This window comes from Gouania willdenowi, chromosome 5 (genome assembly GCF_900634775.1).
Source record: "Gouania willdenowi chromosome 5, fGouWil2.1, whole genome shotgun sequence".
NCBI lineage: Eukaryota > Metazoa > Chordata > Actinopteri > Blenniiformes > Gobiesocidae > Gouania > Gouania willdenowi.
The window spans coordinates 25636680-25649419 of record NC_041048.1 but is presented as its reverse complement, the minus strand read 5'-3'; the positions used below and the strand labels follow the sequence as shown (position 1 = coordinate 25649419).

Genomic DNA, 12740 nt, shown 5'->3' with positions numbered 1-12740 from the left:
GTAGCAGACAGATTCTACTTGGGTCGGCATTAAAGAGCAGCAGTCAATCTTGGTTGCCTGTATTTACAACAGGAGCTCTTCTCTTTTTAATGGCATCTCTTGGCACACACATGTTATTAATACTAACTTTGAGTTGTTTAATCCACTCACAAGCAAGCTCCTCCTCCCCTTTACCCCACTCCTCTCTTAAGCCAAAGCTAGCCTGCAGGCCAACACAAGGAAAATTGTTGCTAGTGGTCTTGAAACATGGCAGGAGAAATGCAGCAAAAACACTTGGTAAACAAGTGGCAAGTCAAATTATCTTCTATGGAAACACTGGGTTTGATGATTAAGACCTAGAGCAAAGACACATCACGTGCAAGAAGTGTTTTGTTTTGTGCAAAAGTGAATATACTTGATTTTAGTGTTTTGTACAAAAAATAAATACCTTTTTGGTTGACAAATAATAATTTGAATAATCGCGATTTCAATTATGACTAAAATAATCGTGATTTTTATTTTTTCTATAATCGAGCAGTCCTACTTTAAACTTTCTATGCATTGTCGCTAGCTATTATTTGCCAACTCAATGAAAACAGTTGCTCAATATTTCTAGAGCCTTTTTTTCTTGTCTCTGCAAGCTGTGAGAAAAGAATACGTGACTCATTAGGCGTGAAAAAAAAAAACGACTCCTACCTATTTCCCCTTCACCAAACACACAATTTATACAGAGCAAGACAGCCCATTTGTGGCCTCATAAGCTTTCCTGAGGTTTATGAACTTTCTTTGTGGTTGTTTTGACCTTTTGGGTGCTTGTCAAAGTTTCAGTAAAAGCTCTACAAGCAATGACATCCCAGGAACTGTCTAGGTCTAAGACCAGATTGTGTAAAGGCACAAATCTGGGGAAGGATACGAAAGAATTTCAGCAGTATTGATGGTCCTGAAAAGAATGGAGTTTGGAACCATTAGGACTCTGCCCAGACCCAACAACTTTATGATCGAAGCTAAGGCCAAAGTTTCTTGATTAAGTGACTTGTGGTCATGGTGCTACACACTGCTGTCAAATTTCTCAATAATCTGAATTTTAAGGAAACTCAACAAAGCACACATAATGTGTGTTTATGGTGAGCAACCCTGCCCCTCGCAGATGGAGAAAAAGGGGCGGAGCTTTCCATATGTGGCTTTGCATTGTATTTGTGCTTGAATCCCTCATAAATCTGAGTAACATTTGTCTCAAAATTTAATGGGTTAGGGTCAATCCACAAAGATACACAAGCAGAAGATTGGAGATTTACAGGTGATAATTCACTTTAAAGGCAAACTGAAAAATGATTAGTGATGCATGATATTATTGGTATTGGTCGATATTGGCTTCGTTATTAAGTTCTTGAAATATTTTTGGTATTTTGCACAAGAAAAAAAAATCACTAATGTTACATCATTTTCAGTTTTGTCCTATTTCTGTAATTGCCAAGATCAATAGTCTTCATAATAATTATGTACAGTATGTTTAATTCCCCTACAGAAACTAGATTATCTCTGTAATTAGATGTGGGGCAAAAAATATTGGTAGCGGTTATTGACCACAGAAGTTGACAAAATATCAGCATATCTGCCAAAAAGCCAATATCGTGCAACCGTAAAAATGATAAAACATGTCAATCGTGGATGTACGGCATTTGTGGGTTTTCAAAACGCCTATGAATAATTTTGATACAAATCTCTCCTCGTATCCCTTCAATTTAATTGAATACAGAAAGAAACCCAAAATGGGTCGAAACAAAACTACATTGTGTAAAAAGTAAAAACATACAGTATGTGATGCTTGCTCATACTAGGGCTGGGCGATATGGACCAAAACTCATATCTCAATATATTTATTGAAATGACGATATATGATATAAATCTCAACATTTTTAACTCAAAGTCTTACCAGAAAAACAATTCTGGGTTAGGTTTACTGATGATGAACAAACAGCTGCACAATACTTTTGGCTTTTTCTCCTCTAAAGTACAGCATGTGTGAGTGAGTTCTGTAGTGTGGCTTATTTAGGGGAAGATGTACAGAAGGAGACTGTTTGCCTGTACTCTTAAAAAAAAAAAAAGATATATCTCGACATATTGTCATTCTCTTTATCGCCAAGATAGAAAACTTGATATGTCTTGAATCACGATATATTGCCCAGCCCTAATGCTTCATACACCCACTATGACTGAAGTTAAACAATACTAATAATAGAGATGCATACTGAGAATGATAAATTGGCATATATACAGCATATATATATATAGTGTATATATATAATTTCAATTCCTCCTGATGAGTTCTGTCTGGTTATGTAATTTTGGGGTTGAAGTAGGTCAGAGCAGAAGGAAACAGGCAGCTCTTTGTCTCATCCTGGCAGGAAGAGGAGAGAAGGAAGAGGATGGACATGAGGTTGGGAACAATAAAAAAAAAAAAAAGTTAATTCTTAGTCAAAAACAAGCAACTCCCCCTGAATCCCGATCAAAAGTGTGTATGTGCATTAAACTCATGGTAAGCTGACACCCTCATAAAGCTTTGGGGTACTAATCCCAGCACTGGATCTGTCATTAACTCAAACAGGATCAAAACAGGTCTTCTTCAGTGATTTTCTTTAAACAAACCAGACGGTGATTGTATGCGGCTAAAACTTAAGCTATCTGATATACGTGCACACAGTGCATGCAGTCACTCACACATAGGAGGGTGGAAGCAATGCTCAAAGTCATATTTTACCAGCTTTACATAACACCTGAGGCAGTAGCAGCACAAAGCCTGTCACTATTATACCTGGAAGAAACCAGCTGAGAAAAAACTGCTTTTTTCATCCAGGAGCCATGTCTTATCTGAGTGTGCAGCCCCACCGGCCATACAACCCATCTTAGAGACATTACCAGCTAGCCTAGGGGTAGGGTCTGAAAAATACATGGATGGAAAAAAAACTTGGCGCAAGCCGTAATTTAGACTATATCATTTTGCTGAGGGAAGCAGACCACCATTTTAGCAAACGTTCATCCATTCCTACCAATCAAAAAGTTGTCTGTATTGGGTGGTTATTAATGCACAGCTAGCACAAAATCATTATGATGAGTGCAGGGAGAAAAAACAAAAATAAAAATAAAAGTACAACTTTGAAAACAACAATTACTGGGGCTCGTTTGGCATTTAGAGTGTTATGTAACTAACGTAATTCTACTTTATTGCTGTTTAGGTAAGGACTAGACTAGGGATGTAACGATTAATCGTAAGGCAGTTAAAAATCGATTAATAGGTATCACGGTTGATATTGATTTTCTGAAAATTGAATCGCAGTACTTTTTTTTTTAAACAGCAGGGGGCGCTATATATTTATCCTTCTCTTGTCCAACTGCTCAGGTGGCGGGCGGAATCTGCTACTACTTTCTTTCTGGCCGCCATCTACTCTTAAATATGTTCATAAATGATTCCTTACCCCTTTTAGCACTGAAAGAATATCTGTAATATTATGTGAATATCTGTAAAAGTCAAGTTTTTCTATTAGCTCTGTCTGCTAGCATAGCATCTCTTATTCATTGCACAGAATAACTGCATGCCAACCGACCACTGGGTTACTAGCGCCCTCTGCTGGTCCAAACAAATATCTGATGTAAATACAGGGCAATGAATTTTTTCCCAATTTTTAAGGCACAAAATACATTTTCAGTGGCACTTTTAAAAAGAAAAATAATTATGTAGTTTTGCATTGTTTACTATAGACCCAGAATTTAAATTAATAGGCTTCTTCATTTGTATTATTCATTCAAGATTTATTTTTAGTTAAATTGCATTGTTTTGAATAGCTTATCAAGGGATTCTTTTGACAATGAAAAATAAAAGGAAATTAATACAGTATTTTCTGGGTTTTTTCCCCCCAAAAAAATAAAGAAATATTTTTCAGTCATCATTTGACTACAGTCCCATTTCGTAAAATAAATCGTAAGAGAATCGTATCGTGAACCCAGTATCACGAATCGAATCGTATCGGGAGTTGAGTGAATCGTTACATCCTTAGAATAGACCCAGTTTTTTAACATCAGCCTTAGCCGATGACCAGTACGGACTGCCGATTTTCTTGAGCAGATATTTGGAGCCAATACTACTTTTGCTCCCTCAATTTACATCATACAAATTAAACAATGATGATAACAAATGGTACGAGTCTCAATTTATTTAACATATATTAAAAACAGGTGATGTAGAACAAGAACAAGTAAAAAAACATTTCTGCTCTGTAAATAATATGCAGCAGTCCGCATCGGCCGATGCCAATACACGTGAAAAACGTAGAAATCGGCCGATGTGTGGATCCATCACTAGTTTAGGTGTAAAGATGTGTCGCTGTGTTGTTCTGCTGCTCACATAGACTATTACACTGTGCTGCGTGGACAAGGACTGGAGAGGCAGATGAGAGAGTGTTGGAGCTCTTGCTGCTTGGTCAGCTTTTCATTCAGAACTGTCTGTTCTTACCAGCTATCTGCCAAGAGGAGCGTGCAGGAGTGTAGTAGATAAAGTATGAGTGAGTGTGTCTATGTGCCATATGCTTGGAGGCCTTGCAGCATTTTAATTGTGAAGCCAAACAGATGGACGAGCCCACAAGGAAATCTAAGGGATTCTCTCAAGCCGTCAGCTACAACGCTGTGCTTGTGTGTGCTTGTGTGTGTGTCTCAACTCTTTCCTGTGTGGGCTGAATCACTCCTGGAAAAGGGGATTTTGGGTGAATCCAGCATTCCTGCTCAGACTGAAGTTACACTTGATGTTGTGATATGTTGCACTTGTCTTGAATGAGATCAATGGATGAATAGTGATAGTGGTGACTGAGGCGGTGAGAGAATAGACAGGCACAGAAAGATTTTATTCTTAATCTCGATTCACTGTTTCTATCGTTTCCCATAACTGATTGAGTGGCATCGGTTATTGTAACGTCATCTATTTGAAAGCAAATACTTTTCTGCACACGTACATTTCCCAAGTTTGGAAAAATCTGGTAAGTATGTGAGAAGTGGTTATCATAACATACTTCAAAAGGTAAACTGTAGGAGTGGAAGGCTAGACAAGTTCACCATACATTAGACCACAAAAGAAGATAACGTGTAGCACGGCCGGTGGGTGCAAGCACGGCGTCGGCGAGGGGTACTCAGATGTGAACAAAGAGTGAGACTGAAGAACATGTACACCTTAAACAGAGTAAAAATCCCCAGATTGAACCTGCCACAAGGCAGAAATGACTCTCCTCTCCACTTCTGCATTCTAATGATGGTCAAACTAAATATGTAAAATATAATCACTATTTCTTTCTGCTGAAAACCTCACCCTACATATTAGACATTTGACCTAAATTCCTAGGTGCTGGTCTGCTTCAGCGAGGGTATTGGAAAACTAGTATTACAGTTTCATTGTACTTATGTTTATTTTATTAAAAAACATTTATGGTGTTTTTTGGATTTAAAAAGACAACATTTTCAATGAGTTGAAAGATGTATTTACAAAGCAAAACATTAAAGGCAACTGGTTTTTTTTCAACCTACTTCATTTTAAAATTCCTTAAATTCCTCCAAATCAGTGTTTCCTAACCGTTTTAGTCTCATGTACACCAGGAGCCTCTTTAATAATAAGTGGCTGCTCATCACTACACTAATACCTTTGGTTTTATTTACAGGAGGGCGTGGCTCATGTATTTTAAATCATCATGTGATCGCCATTATTCAGTATGGGTCCTTGTCATTTCCAGTGAGTACTAGCATGCTGCTAAATGACTACCAGCTACCACATACTTTCCAGTATCAACAATGCTGCTCTTTCATTGGCGTGTAGAAAGCTGGGATGGAAATGAGACTTTCATTGGACAATAATCTTTTGTTGAAACTGCCGTCGAAATATGGCAAACAAAAATGAGCAGCCTTTTAGCATTTACTGACATTTTACGGCTAAATAGTAATCATATTTAGGTTGTTTACTATTAAAACTAAGGAAGGAGCTAATTTAACATATCCATTTCATAATGTATATCGTGAATATATTTTCTTGAATATTTGATAATAAGTTATCTTTGTAAATACTTGTTAATAATTCTTCAACATGTTATGCAAGAAAGGATTTTGTACAATAAATAATACATTTACATAGTTGGAGACAAGTACAAGTTAACACTATGAGATTGACATGTATGAGCTTGACTCCTATGTATCTTCACATCTTATTAACACATTAATTCATACATATTTCCATTAAGTACCCCCAGCAAGGTGCTCAAGTACCCCTAGGGTACATGTACAATAGAGCGGAGTAAAAAAAAAATGTATTGAATCAATCTTGAATTGTTTAAATTTTTCAAAATCGATTCATGGGTACTGAAATATATATATATATTTTTTTAACTCTAACCCCAGTAGTCTTGCGCTATAGTCTGGCGTTAGCAATGTCGACTACTACGACTGTATAACGTGAGAGTGCATTCAGTGCAAACATAGCGGATGCAGACGAAGCGTTGCTGGGTAAGCAGAAGTTTGGAACTATCTTATTCATATCCAAGTAAAAAAATGTAAATGCTCAATCAATTGCAATCAAATTGAAATTAAGCAATTCAAAACCTTATTATTCAGAATGGAATCAATTCAGGAAATTGGCCACGATACCTAGCTCTAATGTACAACTAGGCCATATAACATCCACCTCACGAAGCATCTGAACAAGAAAGATACTTCTTCACTTCACTTCAAAAGTGGCTAAATGGTTTCTATTATACAGGAGTGACAGTTAGCACTAAAAGCAGAACTTCAGAGTGGTTATTAGAGTAAATTAGCCATGATCTGCCCAATACAACACTGAAACTGAAACATCAAACTAAGTAACCAACAAAGTCAGTTTCTGTGATGCACTACTTACTTCCGTGATTAAACTATGGTAATTTGCACTCAAATCAATTTATTTTAAACTCTCAGATTAATTTAGGTAAGGTAGATGTGAGCTACAATATGGAAATGTGTGACAATGAAAAACTACCAGTAGGTTATAAACAGCTTCACGTCCCAGTAACCACCTGAGCATATGGAGAAAATGACAAATTGTCACCAGTGAGCTGTTGTTTGCTTCCGTCAGTCTATAAACAATGAAAACCTAAATTTAGACTCAGCTCAGCATTCGGACTACATTTGCTCTCATTTAGTGGAGAAGTGGCTCAGCCTACGCCCACTCTCAGTGACATTCACTGCAGCTGCTGGCACACACAGGGAAACAACTCCAGTGACAGATAAACAAATCAGAATCACAGAATCGACTGTATTTGCAGACATAAGAGAGAGAGAACACTAAAGGATGCCCTGGATCAAAGTCTGTCAAACCAAGTTAACTTTAGCGGCTGTTTGACATTCATGTCTTGTTGGTGCAGGCCCAGAGCAGTGCAGCACAGAGCAATGCTTAGTTGTACTGACAGAAAATGGAAATTTTGCCTTAAAAAACAACAACACAGCAATACCTTAGCTGCAGAAATAAGACAAGAGAAAAAGAATAAAGTTATGTTAAAAAGCAAATCCTAGCTCATGATTGAGTCTGACAATGTGTTTGTCCAACTGTTCCTTAAGGATGATCACCTCATCCTTAGTTAGACTGTCAATAGTGAGAAGCCTGCATTCCCTCCAAGGTTCACCACAGGAATGGAGGGGGGTGTGAGGGGAGCAAAGCGGGTGGGGCCGTGCAGTGTTAAAGGAGGATACATTTTGGATAGAGCCCAATCCCTGCATGTGGGCCAGATCTCACCCCACTACAGCCCAGAGCTACTCTGCTGGCACGGCGCGCAGAAGAAGAAAACCAGTGTGGGGACGTTTGCTGATCACAGGAAGAAGGTCTTTTTTGCAGGATGAAAGCAATTCTACAGGCAGTCATGCTGTCAAATGAGAGAAGGTTGAAAAGATCTGACAGAAATGAATAATGAAAGTGAGATAGAAATAGTAAAAAAGAGGAGGAAGGTTTTAGGTGGTGATGGCTCAGCTCTTCAGATGAAGGACTCTAAAAATACACATGGGTTTAGTTGTCCATTCTGAGGTCAAAGATAAACAGATCCTCACACTGCCTGGTTTAACCTCAAAGTGCAGGTGCTTCGTTTCCCCGAGGGTTTCCCCAATTAATGTTAAAACTGTTCAGAAATCTTCTAATGCTTTCATCCCAACATACATTAACATGTCAGAAAAATACTCAGGGGCGGATTCACAAAGATCTGAAATAAAGGGTGGTAAACTAGTTGCTTCCCTAAATGATTTGGTGACGCAGTTTCCTCACCTAGCGCACATGCAGAAGTGGTGCAGACCGCCTCATTTTAATGAGCGTTTTGCTCGTTTAATCTGGAGACATCAGTGCGAACAAGCACAGACATTTGAAGAAGTTAAAATAGAGGCAGATGGACTGCTCTGTCTGCTGCACAAACATTAAATAATATAGAAAACTGATCAGTCCATGAAAAATAGGCTGATTTGGACAGAAACCATCCTATTGATCTGCCATTGATCTGCATTAATACGGCAACACAGTCTGTCAATCAGCACCATTTTAAGATGATCTACTGACCATCATCCAGCAGGTTTGTCCTCCTGAGTAGCGCTGTGTCACCACAGTCTCATATGCCATCACTGCGTAAATTACACATCTGATCAGCTGATTCTGTCCTGATGCTCCTTCCATTAACGCGACACGAGAGTTTGACGGTCAAAACATCACTGGAGTGGTTCGTCCATAGCGGCAGAGCTCTGCAGACAGCAGCATCCTCTCCCCACCACAGCGTCACCAGACTTTAAACGCACCGCCGCAGGTGTGAAGCTTACACACGCACTTTTCATTTAGTGGTGGATGTTAATATTGACAATTGTTTTTATTTGAATCATTTTATATACTATCAAGGTTAACAGGAGCCTTTTTTTTTTTCCATCTCCGCTGTATTTTGTGTCAACATTTACTGCAGCTGATCTCTGCGTGTCTGCACCTGCTTGTCAATCGTACCATTTTCTTGTGCTAAAACAATCACCGCAGACAGTTCCTGATTTGATTAATTAGATTGCGCCCACTGCATTAATTTATTTGCATGTCCTCCTCCCAGATTTTTGCTCCCCTTGGGAGCTCCGCCTATTATATATATTCATTAGAGGGAAACGCTCTAAATGGATTGAGGGCGCATTGCGACGTGCAGCAGCACACTCCTGATTCCCTGGGGTTTGTACAGCTTTTTAGCGCGTGGAGTGACGTTTGCACATGTTTTAATACCCCTAAACGTTTAGTAAATCTGCCCCTCAGTGTCTGAACTTCCTATGGATGTGACGATATAACCTGCGACAAGATAACTCAATATTAAACCGTCACAAGATATATCGTCAATGGTATGAGTGAATCACAATATTTTGAGAGGGGTCGGGGGGATGAGGCAAGCCTTCCATCTCTGCTACATCTATTGTCCCGTATACAGTAGAACCCAGAATCATACATAGTGCCATCCAGTGAACTTTAGATATCGTACCAACCCTAGAATTTTCCTCTATGTTCATGCACCTAAGTTCTCTGTAAGTTTCTCTATCCTGTACCGAGAAAAAAGATTTACAGCCCTGTGACACGGTAGTTACTTTAGGATGTGTAATGGCCTTTTTTGAGCAGCTACTTTAAGTAAAGCCTTTCGCCCCAGTAAGCTGAGAAGGTATCCATGAATATTGGCTGGATATAGAATAACCAACACTCCTGGTAAACTCTCAGGCTTCCCAGTGAGAAGCCAAATCGAGAATGGGGTTTGGATCCTGACAAAATCAAATTCATCCATAAATTTTGAATGAAACCCGTATTCACTCACCTTTCTTCCAATTTACCACTCAACACCAAAAAACTCAGCTGCCAAAGGCCTCACAGTAACACACTTTGTTCTACAACTGATACCAAAGCCCCAATCACACCAGTAAGCAGTTCTGTCTGGGTGGCTTGTGAAGGGCGTTTATCATCTTTGACTTCACTAACGCACTTGGGGTGTTTTTAGCCTCCAATGAACTCGACTCCTTCAATGCATTTCACGCATGTTCATGTAGCTAAACATAACCTTACAGTCGCTGGGGGGAACGCCAACACACAACAACAAAGATCTGGATGACATAGCGCAACTTACATTTACTTTTTTTAACAGCCATTAGACTTAAAAGATTAGAGTAAATTATTTAGAAGTTTACAAACAAACAAAACTCAAGGTACTCACTGTATACTCTAAATATCCAACATAGAAAGCAACAAAATGTATCTTGGCAGGGAAGTTAACTGCTGAACAGCTCAACAATTAGACAAGCCTAAATATCTAGAAAAAGCTGGAAAAAATTAAAACCACAAAAAAAAAGAAATATTTTACAATAAAAATTGGTAACCATGAAAAGATGCAAAACAAACGTAGATATCAACAAGAATATCAAAAGGCTACAAAACATTAACAACGTGACAAATAAATGTGGCAAAACCAGTTAAGAGACATAAAACAACAAAAACTATATTTAAAAATATGTATTACAAAAAGGCTTCTTTCTTCTTGTTTTTTTTTTTTTTACAAATTAGGCAACATATCACCCTATGTTCAGAGTTAATAATCTAATCAAGGGGGGGTCAACCAGTTGCTTCCCTAAATCATTTAATAATGTAGAAAACTAAATAAAGAATGTGTCTTTTTATTAATTTTTTTATCTGAGTTAATGCAGCAACACAGTCTCAAAGATGAGGGAATAAATGATATTTTAGCACAGAAAAAAACTACTATAAACTGACTCTCAACATAGCACATTTACTGTATACAGCTTTGTTTGACATGATCTGTGATGTTAACCATTGTTAACTCACTCAGTGCCATTGACGAGATATCTCGTCATTTCAAATCCAAACGCTCAGCACCATTGACGAGAAACTCGTCATTTGCGTTTTTTCACGGGGATTACTAGAAAACACCCTTATCAATATCTAAGCTGTGGGGTGTTTTAGTGACCAACTGTGTCCAGAAGATGGCAGCAGTGCACCTTTAGATGAGAGATTAGCCACTGATGCTACCCAGCAAAGCAGGAAGAAGCAGGAAGGAGTGAGAATATGGCGCTATGAAGTGATATTGTGACGTATCCAGCAGCTCACAGCACCACATACTAACACAGAACATGTGTGGACCTGAGTGGATTATTGATAATGTTGTGATCGTGAGATAAAACCCATCAACTAACCGGGCTAAACGGGTCATCCCTGCGTGTCGGGGGGAGGGTGTGGAGGTGGGTACAAAATACTCCCAGCCTGTGAGCCAGATAGCATGATAATAGGTGACATGTAGGAGGTAGCAGCGCACATTTGGATGAGAGATCATCCACGCTCATCAGAGCTCAGAGGGAGAAAGGAAAGGAGTTTATGAGACAGAAAATGGTGCTACGTGCAGAGCTGACGTTCTCAGCAGCGCACACTCCGACCAGAGCAAGTGTGGAACTCATGGATAGTGTGGCGATTGTGAGATAAAACCATAAAAAACCGGGGTAAGCAGTGACCCTCTGCATGTCCGGGAGGAAGAGGAAGTTGCGTGTGTACAGACTGACGGGAGAGAAAGTTGGAGGAATGCCAAAATACAGTAAGAAATCCATTCAACTCTGACCTAGATGAATAAATAATAATAATTTTGCCATCAAAAGCCCGGTCTGTGTTTTTTTTTTTATATATATATATATATATATATATATATATATATATATATATAAGGAAACAATGTTCAGATGTTAGTTGTCACTAAAGCAAATTAAAAAAAAAGCTGGGTTGTTTTTTACAAAAAGGCTTTTTTCTCAGCTTTTTGCTCTGAAACTGAAGACTTGTGAAAAACTTGCTCTATTAAACGGCTGATTACAAAAGAATGAAACGAGCCAGAAACATTTTTTTTTATTGATCAAAATAGAGGCTTCAATCTTTTAGAATCTGGTGTCAGATTTCAGATTGTCATAGTAGAAAATATTCTGTGGGTCTTTAAAATCAGTCAAAATGCTCAAAAACGGCTGGCACTGAGGGGGGTAGAAAATCTGAAAATGGCTGGCACTGAATGAGTTAAAATGTAAAACAGCACCTCCTCTATTAGAACCATCAAATGCTCTATGATGCTTTGTAATAATAAACTGCAGAATTAAACTACAAACATTAAGAAGATAGAGACCAAAACCTGCTTCACCACTTAAACATAGGAAATACTTTTTAGACACTTCATCCATCTTATTCCTGGGGCTGCTACTTCCTGTGATTCCTGTGTGAAAATGAGTAGTTAACTCACAGTTCACAACAGCAGCGTTACCACACACACACAACTTTAACTCTTGTTTACTGCTCTAACATTACTACACAAAAATACAACTTTGCATTGCAAACGTGCGAAGCCTCTCATTAAATCCTTTAACAAGAGCTGATATGAAGGATGATTGGCTGCTTGCTAAACAGGAAGTTGTGCCCATGGTTATTTCTACTGTGACGCCTCCAAGAAAAAAAAAAGTGGAGACACTACAAGTAAAAAAGAAACACTATAAACGGTCTAAATTTAAGAAGCCTTTGAATCTGCCCATGAGTCAATGGGTGTCACAGGGAATCTGGAGAACTTTTATCAGTCATGTCTATCTAACACACCCTGTCTCTGTCAGCCTCTAAAGTCTACCCTTAGGCTTCACTATTTGCTCTGATGTGACAGTAAACATGGCTCTCCATCTGGTGCTAAGTG

At 38.6% G+C, this 12740-nt stretch overlaps 1 protein-coding gene across 3 annotated transcripts in view; it reads right to left on the bottom strand.

Moving 5' to 3' along the window:
- Window positions 1-12740, bottom strand: part of pxna (paxillin a) — a 53768-nt gene that overhangs the window by 40370 nt on the left and 658 nt on the right. The window lies entirely within an intron of this gene.